This window comes from Eublepharis macularius, chromosome 12, assembly GCF_028583425.1.
Source record: "Eublepharis macularius isolate TG4126 chromosome 12, MPM_Emac_v1.0, whole genome shotgun sequence".
Lineage (NCBI taxonomy): Eukaryota > Metazoa > Chordata > Lepidosauria > Squamata > Eublepharidae > Eublepharis > Eublepharis macularius.
In genome coordinates, this window is record NC_072801.1 from 33395721 (window position 1) to 33405928 (window position 10208).

The window sequence follows — 10208 nt, forward strand, 5'->3', positions numbered from 1 at the left end:
CATCCTTAAAATCCCATTGGAACTTACTCAGAAGTAAATTATATCATTTAAATAGGACTAGCTTCCAAGTAAGAGAGCATCATATTGCAGCAGGGTAGCTGGTTAGTTTACTGCAGCAAAACAAAAAGCAAGTCCACTGCCGCCTTAAAGACTAACAACATTTAATCCAGTATGAGCTTTCATGAGGCAGACCTCACTTCTTTAGCCTTAAATATTTCAAATATCCCCCATTAGAGACGGGAAGACCCCCCCAAAAAAACAAGGGGAAAGGAAAAAATTGCTTCCTGTTTTTTTTTCTGAGAAATTATAGGGAGCACTGAAAAAAACTTGCAGTAAGTATCTTTACTTCAAAATGAGTAGAATTATTTTTATGACAAGGATTTACTTATGCAGAACTTTTTGGGAATTTTTGGTAAGTGTTGTGAGGGGAAACTATGAAAGATTTTTCTTTTAGAATAAGTGAAATGTGCTAAAACAGCTTAGGTTGCAGCTGTCTGCTAGTCTCTCACTTTAGTACTAAGTATATTTGCAATTTTACTTGTAGGGGGGGAAAGGCATTTACCCTTTTAAAATCTATAAATACAAATAATGCTTTTTGAGTTGTGTTGCTAGGTTTGATGGGAAAGCAAGTATCAGATATATTTCAATTTTTCCCAAGATTTTGGAGTTCCCCCTCCCATGGCTTTTCTATCTCTCCTTCCAACAACAGGAAGTGATACTGAGTTTAAGAATTTCTCTACACAAATGATTAAAAAAATGACTACAAAACTCAAGATTAATATATCATCCCAAGAAGAGATGTCAGATTCCTTGCCCACAACTGCTTCATCTCCAACACAAGTTTGCAGAACCTGAATATGCTTTCTGTTTGGAGACCCAAGCAAAACATAAGCTGACAATCCATATAAGGAAGATTATCTCATAATGGCAACGATGTTCATCCTTTGAAGTATTTTTGATGGAGAACTGCCAATATACAACTACTGTGCAAGAAAGTTTAGTCTAGATCTCAAAGTTTTTTGTAAGCATTTGGAGTATTATTGAATCCTGCCCCTCCCCATCATGTAGCTTTATTAAGATTTTTAGATAAGTTAAATTCTCTCCAATTTCTACTATTGACAACAATAGTGTGCTTATATACTGGTCTTCTAGACAGATTAGGGCCCACTCAGAGTGGTGAACACAGTAAGTGTCATTATCATTCCCACAATACAGCTGAGGAGCTGGGCCTGAAAGGAGTGGCTTAGTCAAAGCTACCTGCTGAGCTTATGACACTAGAGGGATTTAAACCAGTAGAATGCTGATTCGCAACCCAACCACTTAACCACTGCATTACAGCAGAATGGACTAAGTACACATCCCATCCACTAGGCAATACTACCTAATTTGTCTTCTTTAGAGTTGCTAGTGTACAATCTAAAATTATCTTCCAGTTTTGAACATATGTTCACTTTGTTTTTCTGCCATTCTCAGCATTATAGATAGGGCTTGGAGGGATTTATCAGCCCTGCCCTTTTACATTTTTTATTACATTACTGCTCTTTATTGGAATAATTTGTAAATTCACAAAAAGGCAGGCGAGGATATACTTTACCTTAAACTTACTACTTCTAGAAGAGCAAAATTCAGGCCCAGTAGCCCCTTGAAGTCCAACTAGATTTCCAGGGTCTGAGCTTTCAAGAGCTTCCTGACGAAGGGAGATTTGATTCTCAAAAGCTCCCCTGGAAATCTAGTAGGTCTTTAAGATACTACCCAAATTTTGCTCTTCTACTACAGACCAACATGGCTACCCACTTGAAACTTACTTATAGAAGGTAGTTAAAAACTAGGAAACAGAAAACACCGACAGAGCTATCAGCTGCTGCTGCAGGCCCTCTATTATGGCAAGCACAGAAGAAGTGGCTCAAGGCAATAGGAAAGCAAAGTATGTCCTGTCAATCACAGACAAGACTTCTGTCATTGGCTAGAAAAAGGGAAGGCAGAACAGGCCGTTTCCCACTACATAAAATAAGCAGACAACAGTATTCATGTTTTGCTTTTTCTCTCCAGATCTAGGCCACTTAGAAACCTGGTTTTTTTTAAATTAAAACACTGATAATCTGGGCCAATTTATAAGCCAAACAGGTTCTGGATTGTATGTCCAGGTTCAAAGTAAATCCCAGCCAATCGGTTAACGTGGCACATCTTCAAATGATGTGTTTTACATTTCTAAAGCAGTAATATAAGTTTGTGTTCCATAAGAAAATAAGTACTGCACATCTTTCAATTTCCTTCCAAATGACTGCTTTTCAAAACAGTAAAAACAACAAAATCCCAACTATTTCCCCCCAGGTTTGTTTTTCAGAAAACTAATATTCCTGTGTCTGATTAATTTGGGGCAGTTTTTAGTCATTCAAAAGTTTTTTTTTTTACTTTATAAATCCGATGAATCAACTGAATGTTACAGCTCTAGTCACATCCGTCCTATTCACCATTCCACCACCCCCATTTCATTGGCTGCAACTTGAATGTAGTCATCACTCTGCTTCAGCAGACACGGTAGCGGGGTGAGAAATACGTAAGGGCAGTAGCTGGGCATCTCCTGTAGGTCATGGGACAGATACTGGAGCCTCAAGAAATAACTATCATGCAATGTCTTTGAAGAACTTTAAATATTTCCTTTCCTGTAACAGGGATCCAGTTTCATTTTGTTCTTGGTGAATCATATACTCCAAGTTCATTACTTTGAAATTCAAAATACAAATGTCAAAAGCTGGTATTTAAGAACTATGTCCTATTTAAGAACTATAGCCTAAGCAAAACAGCTCTTTAGAATGCCACAGTTTGCATTTCCTGGTAAGCATGTGCATGTAATTACCCACAACCTTTGTGGACTGTCCCACTTTCCCCTTCCACTATATCTCACTGTGCTCCCACCCCAACCCAGCAGGCCCTCAACAAAGTCTGCAGAGGAAGGGGGGGAAATTGGCAGAAACTGCCACGTTCTCTTGCAAAGTCTTAAGCACCCTTAAGTCTTCAAGCTGTACAGTTGGATACATGCCAATACTGTTCATTATCTTTTCATGTTAAAATGACACAAAGTTGGGAGCATGAGATGGCCTTCCGACATTCCGCACTGTGGAGTCACCATAACAGAACGTCAACATGCCATTCTTATTAATGAGGCAGCCTCTGGAAACAAGGGGGGGGGGCATCAAGAGGAGGCGGCGGCCTGGGATAATGAGCCATTCATAGGGAAAGGGTAAGAGACCAAGTTGCTTCCCAGAAGGAAGATGCAGCAGTGCTTGCCCAAGTGGGTTCATGCCATTCATAAACAAGGGGCCATTCACTCCTTGGGAAACCCTTACTATCAAAAGGAAAGGCAGCTAATAAATATTAAAATAAAATAAAAGGAACTTGCTTTCCCATACAACATAGTGAGGATTAAGGATGCCCAGCCTAATGGAAGGGAAGGCAGGGGTCAGGACAGTGCTAGCATCACTGATCCTCTGCATGTTTACTTCCAAGTAACACAGGGCTTTTGTTCTGGGAAAAGAGGAGGTGGAACTCACTGGGTACCAGGACCACATGATGACGTCACTTCCACGAAGTGATGCCATCATGCAGGCCGTGGCCACCAGGAGCACTCCCGCGCTCTACAGGGGTCCCAATTCGGGCCCAAATTGGCCTGAAGCGTGCTGCCACTGCACAGGAGAGCACTCCCCTGCCCGGCAGCAGCCGGATCCTGGCTGTTTCAGGTCTAAATCAGCATGGAACGGCCGCTGCCATGCAGGAGAACCCTCCCCTGCCCGCAGCGGCCTGATCCTAGCTGTTTTGGGCCTGAATTAGGCTGAAACGGGCCCAAAACAGCCAGGATTGGGCCTGAATCAGCCTGGAACGGGCTGTTACCGCATGGGGGAACCCTCCCCTACCCAGCAGCAGCCCATTCCTGGCCGTTTTGGGCCCACCAGTCACGTGGTTATTTTTAAGAGGTGCCGGAACGTCGTTCCACAGTGTTCCGGCTGAAATAAAGCCCTGCTTCACACACATTACCTCAGCATTATCAGACTGCTACTATTTACCTGAAAGCTGGGGGCCTGTCTGGAACTAGGGCAATGCAGTTAAATAAATGTGAACCCCCCCACAACCTTTTCAGTTAACTGAAAAAGTCATCTTTATCTGCATATCTCAGAGAAAGTCCAAATTCAAGCCTTTACCAAATGCCCGGTTCTGATGCTTTTGGCAGAAGCCACCCACTTAATAAACTAAAATGATACAGGTGGAGGCTCACTGGTTTGTCAGAGGCAAGATTTAAACCCAATCACTGTCTTAGGGCAGAAATTCGCATAAAAAACATGGGGCTACTGCTGAAAACTGCAGATGTACATCAGGTTCTGGCCCTCCAAGACATAGCACATGTATCTAACGTCGTATCACTTACCCATGTCATATTGCTGTGTTTGCCCACTCTCTACTCTGTATCACAGGCTGTTGCTGGGAGAGGTGGGGGAAATGCTCACTAGCCTTAGGTATCTGTGCAATATTCTGTCTCTGAAAATGATGTCTGTCATAGCACCTGGCTTCTGCCAGATCTATCCCCCTCATACTCACCTTTTCTGTGACACCATATATACTCAATTCCCACCAAACATGGTGTGCCAATCAATTCCACAAGCTGCTTTGCATGTTCCCCTGGCCACTAACAGTCTATTCCCCAAGTCTTCACTTAATACAAAATCCTATGTAGTCATTTATGCAAATGACTGTCAAAGCTTCATTCAGCAACAAATTCTGCTAAGACTCAGCATGAACTGTGGGAAAGAAACCACCTTTGTTGAAACTGTACAGATCTTTAACTGACATGAGGAAGAAGGTGATTCCCTTCACAGGAATTCTCAAATGTAATCCAGTTGAATTTGAAAAATCTGTGTAGGCACAGCCAGATGCACAAAAGTGAATGAGGAGTGTCAGACTCTCAAACATGGTAGCTTTGCAAGAGGTGAGTCCCACAAGATTAAGGAAAGGAAGACTTTTTTAAAAAAGGGAAATGCAGTATCAAAAATCTAGCATTCAGGGGATCATCCCAGTCATACAAGCAGCAAGTCTCTTCGAGCCAACAATTAAATGGCAAACCATGCCACTATCCCTCGATCCAACAATTAAATGGCAAACCATGCCACTGTCCCTCGATCCAACAATTAAATGGCAAACCATGCCACTGTCCCTCGATCCAACAATTAAATGGCAAACCATGCCACTGTCCCTCGATCCAACAATTAAATGGCAAACCATGCCACTGTCCCTCGATCCAACAATTAAATGGCAAACCATGCCACTGTCCCTCGATCCAACAATTAAATGGCAAACCATGCCACTTTCCCCAACTGCAGTACCCACCACCTTTCCGCTGCTGTGGTTAAGACACAAGCCTCTTGTCGAAGAAATCAAGTACATACCACTATGGCGCCAGTTGGTAAAGTTTTCATCTCTAGCACTATGGAGTTTTTGTACATTTGAATTTTTAAAAGTGTACCAAGATCAAGATAATCCAAACGATGGTATTCTACATTACAATGTATGATTGTGAAAGTTAGACAGTGAAGAAAGCTGACAGGAAGAAAATTGATTCATTTGAAATGTGGTGCTGGAGGAGAGTTTTGCGCGTTTACCACGGACAGCCAAAAAGACAAGTAAGTGGGCACTAGATCAAATTAAGCCTGAATTCTCCCTAGAAGCTAAAATGACAAAACTGGGGCTATCATACTTTGGTCACATCATGAGAAGACAAGATTCTCAGGAAAAGTCAATAATGCTAGGAAAAGTGGAAGGCAGTAGGAAAAGAGGAAGACCTAAAATGAGATGGCTTGACTCAATAAAAGAAGCCACGTCCTCCAGTTTGCAAGATCTGAGCAAGTCTGTTAATGATAGGATGTTTTGGAGGTCTTTCCTTCATAGGATCGACATAGTTTGGAGGTGACCTGACAGCACATAACACACACACAGAGTATCTCATGAGTACTACTGGTCTACCCATATTGTAACTACTACGTGTCAACCAGGCATACAAAATTTTGAAGCCCATTCACTTCATTCCCAGGGTCACAAGTATTCTAGACTTGGTAGCTGCAGTTTGCCATGAACTGCCTGCATTGCCTTCCTCAAACCAACAGGGATTAGTAACATGAAAAGGTATAAAGTACTCTTGCCAGAACAGGAATGATACAAATTTAATCAACAAATTGTTAAACAGCAAATTTTGATGGGTCCCTGTTACAAAACTATCCAAGAAACCATGAACTGAAATTATTCTGCAAAGCTCAGATGTATTTCCTAACTTTGCACTCAAGGAAATCAAAACAGCACAGCCACCATCCACCTGCTTTACTCACACAAGAACACATAAACCATACACTTCTTTCCACATACTCAAATATAAAAGATTAGTATTCTGCTACAGAATATTACAGGGACATGCATAACTGCAGTGTTAAGTTTGTATTCACTGAGCCTTCCTTAGAATTTTAAGATGAAGGCTGCAATCGTAGGCATCCTTGCTTGGAAGCAAGACATACTGCCGCACAGTGCAACTTTCTTCTGAATAAACATGGAGAGAACTGAGCTTCATGGCTGAAATCCCAAGTACTATTTGGGCAGTATGGTGACCACCCTCTGTACATGACCCTGGGAGCAAACCCTGGCAAACTTAATGGCATACATAGGATGGAGATGCAGAACTGCAGCACTGTACACTGCTTACCTTGGAATAAATTCCCTTTAAATCAAGGAGGATTTACTTCCAAGTATATGTAATTAAGACTGGGCTTTGTAGCTCTTTATTGTTAATTTATCTTGGCCTGAGAACACCTCAAATACCTTCTATAAATCAAATAAAGATTGTAAAATAAAATGTATGAGTGATTTAAATTTACATACTAACTTCTACACTAATAGCTATCACTGAGATTATAAAACCAAATATGCTGCCATAACAACCCTGCGAAGCGGGTCCTTATTCCTATTTTATAAACAATAAACTTCCAAGGTCTCACAGTCACAGGTGGATTTTGAGTGTATGTGACTATTGTGCGTGCAGGGTCCCAAGTGTATTTCATACATACAGATCTATACATTTTTTAAATTTCTGCTGAGATAACAACATTAAACTACAGAGTTGGGCCCAGTGATGCATGACTGGAAAAGAAAATGTATTGAGTGTAGTTCTGCTTGCGCAAGCAGTAGTACAACAGCTATACTGCTTTAATATCATTTTTTAATGAAATGATAATGTGAGTATGAAGCAATGGAAGGTATGACGGATGGTTCCCATGATTTTGTTTAAACTGGTTTTAAAATTGCTTGGAAAGAAAAAACCTGCACTTTGTCTTGCACCTGTGGGAAAGGCTGTGGGGGAAAGATTCACTTCCCCTTAACACAAGCACAGCAAGGACCAATTTTAGTACAACCACTTTACAGGGCCTGTTACACACGTGGAAATCTTCAGTGGGATCCCACTCAAATGATGTCTTCCATGCAATGCAGAAGACAACATCTGAAGATATTTCACGCTTTCAGATGAAACTGACCTGCTTAGTCGTCCTTGTAAATACCACATTTACTCAAAAGGAAGAGTACCCTAAATGTAAAACTGCCTCCTTAAAAATGTTATACACTAAAAAAATATTATTACTGGACATTGTAACTTGTATGCAAATGTAAGACGATCCCATCTTTTTACTGATGACACACTTGGGAAAAACTGGGTAGTATTCTGCCACTCTTCACAACTACATCTGATGCTTTCCTCCAGTAAATGGAGCATTTTCCCCAAAGGAAAAGCCTCCTCCACCAGAGGAATAACCTCCTATCCCAGAAGAAGGCTCCCCACTCCCCTAAGTAGAATGCCAAAATAAAAGCCTTTCTGCCAAGAAGGGAGAAATAAGTATTTACACACCACGTGCTGTGTTCAGAGCATGGCCGGCACAAAATAATAGTTTCAGAATTATCAACACAACAATTAGCAACCAAAAGGCAATACCTTATAGACCAGGAGGGACTGGAAACATTTTCTAGAACTACAAACCAAGTGTTAACCTGAAAGCCTGGAGCACTAAACATACGTACAGTGCACAGTTTTAGAAAGGACATAACCTACACAATATATAACCTAAACATTTAAGTTGCACATTGAACATCAAATGTTAAACTCAATGCAATCCACAGCCAGTCATTTGTTGGTCTGAAAGAACTTCCTGTCGTTCTCATTTCAGACTCTGAGAAGTACAGCAAATGTGTTAGGGGAAACTGCAGTTTGGCTGCTTTTCCCTCCTACATTTAACATGTAAATTTTGATTGTGTTGTCTGCATGTGTATACACAGACATTTGCACAGTGCACTTGGAAAACCCACAAATTATTTTATCTGGAGGCACAGTTAAGCACGCAGACTAGTCAGAAGCCTGTTAGAGGGAGGGAGGGAGGAACAGACAGACAGACAGGCTCTGATACCCAGGAAAGAGCCCAGCTTGGCTTTGGATCCTATTTACCTGCCCTAACAGAGCAGCAAATACATATACTTTACAATTTAACAGGTAAGCTTCCACAATGTTCAATTTCCTTGAAACCCTTTTTCTATGCTAAGTAGAGTCCAGAAAGCTTTCAAACTTAGGAATGACAGCAAAATGTCAGGATCTCATCCAAAATTTCTAATCACCTGCAATTCAGAAGCCTGAAATGAAGGTGATGATGTTCAGAATATTTATCTGCTGAAACTGAGCAGTTCCTTTCTTCCAAAAGTTGTGCCCTGCAAGAAATATCCTGCTTTGTTTGCTTAGCTTGATCCCCTTGTCCAACCCTCAATTGTTTTATACGAGAAATTAATGGTTTTATACCAGAAAGTTCCAAACAGAAATGTTCAGCGCAGCCTTCTGCACACTGCCTGAGAAACCAAACTAATTACAGTTTTTCCTTCCTCAAAATCTCTCCTCTGTTTTGGAAACGAGAACTCATTCTAATGACTTTAAAGTTTCCCCCAAGAAACTGATGCTCCTTTTCATTTTTAAGAGGCTGTGCATGAATAGCAACACAAATACTTACAATTCCCAGTGATTTCCAGGACGGGAGAAAACCAACTTAACGGGAGGAGACATCAAGAGATGTGGGACAAAAAAAGGTAACGAAGAACGATGATAGTCATGATAATGTTGCCGAACTTGGCAAAATAATCATTGGGGCAACATACATTCTGGCAAAGACCAAACACCATTGGCATCCATGAGAAAACAAGTTTTGACAGCCGAAGAAAGACGCTCCAAGCCTGCTATTGTTTGAGACAACCCGGTACAGCCCTTTTCTCCTCCCCCTATTACGATGCACTGTTCAGCAGGGAGACACGAGATTCTCCTTTCATGGCTGAGCTGTATGAACAACAAGAACATGAAATGTGTGGTCCAATACCTTTGCAGCTGTGGCCTCCCAATCTCCCCTACCCTACTGGGCAAGCCGACTATTTTATTAAAATCCGTTGAATTAAAAAAATGCCATTCATTTTTTTTATTCCCCCTCCTCCCCTGTAATTAAATGAATGTCTCCTCTAAGTTCTTACAGCAGCTATCCTAAAAGAAGCACAGCAGTAGACAGTTGGAGGGAAATAAGTCCACTGAAACAAAGGCTTATATTTACTACGATGGAAAGACAGGCTTGACTTCCAAATTAAAATATTTATCACTCTGCCAAAAATCTGCAAAAAAATTGAAGCCTAAAAACAGCTTAACAGATCAAGCTATATGATGCCAAATCTACTGGGGGGGGGGGCAGTATAGCTGTACTGCTACAGAAAACAAACTCCACATATTCTATCCTGTTTAATGCCCCCAATTCATTCACTGACAATTTTAGATTAGTTTGAAATAATGTGTAAGTCTGAAACTGAGGGAAGGAATTACTCAACAAGCAATTTTCCAATTCAAAGGGCTTCCTTTTAAAATTTCCATTCACATCCATCAATATGATTTTGAATTCTGGCACCCTCCAAGATTTACTCTGGGTGTACATCATGTGTAATAATCCTACCCAAGCGTAAACCCACATGGATATGTGCTAAGAATCAGCAACCAATCATGGCAGGTTACACATGTGAACAGCAAATTAACGCCTATGGCAGTACCATTCTGCTTATGTGATGCAGTTAATTGCTATGTATGTTAATATTGCAGCATTCTAAAATTTATGAAA

The 10208-nt window shown here is 40.9% G+C and overlaps 1 protein-coding gene across 1 annotated transcript in view; it reads right to left on the bottom strand.

Annotated features, from left to right (window-relative positions):
• GJC1 (gap junction protein gamma 1) overlaps positions 1-9247 on the bottom strand; it is a 32979-nt gene extending 23732 nt beyond the window's left edge. Inside the window, exon 1 of the mRNA XM_054995651.1 lies at positions 9072-9247. The gene's annotated coding sequence lies outside the window, so the exon portion shown is untranslated. The remainder of the gene's footprint in view (positions 1-9071) is intronic.
• Positions 9248-10208: the final 961 nt, after the last annotated feature.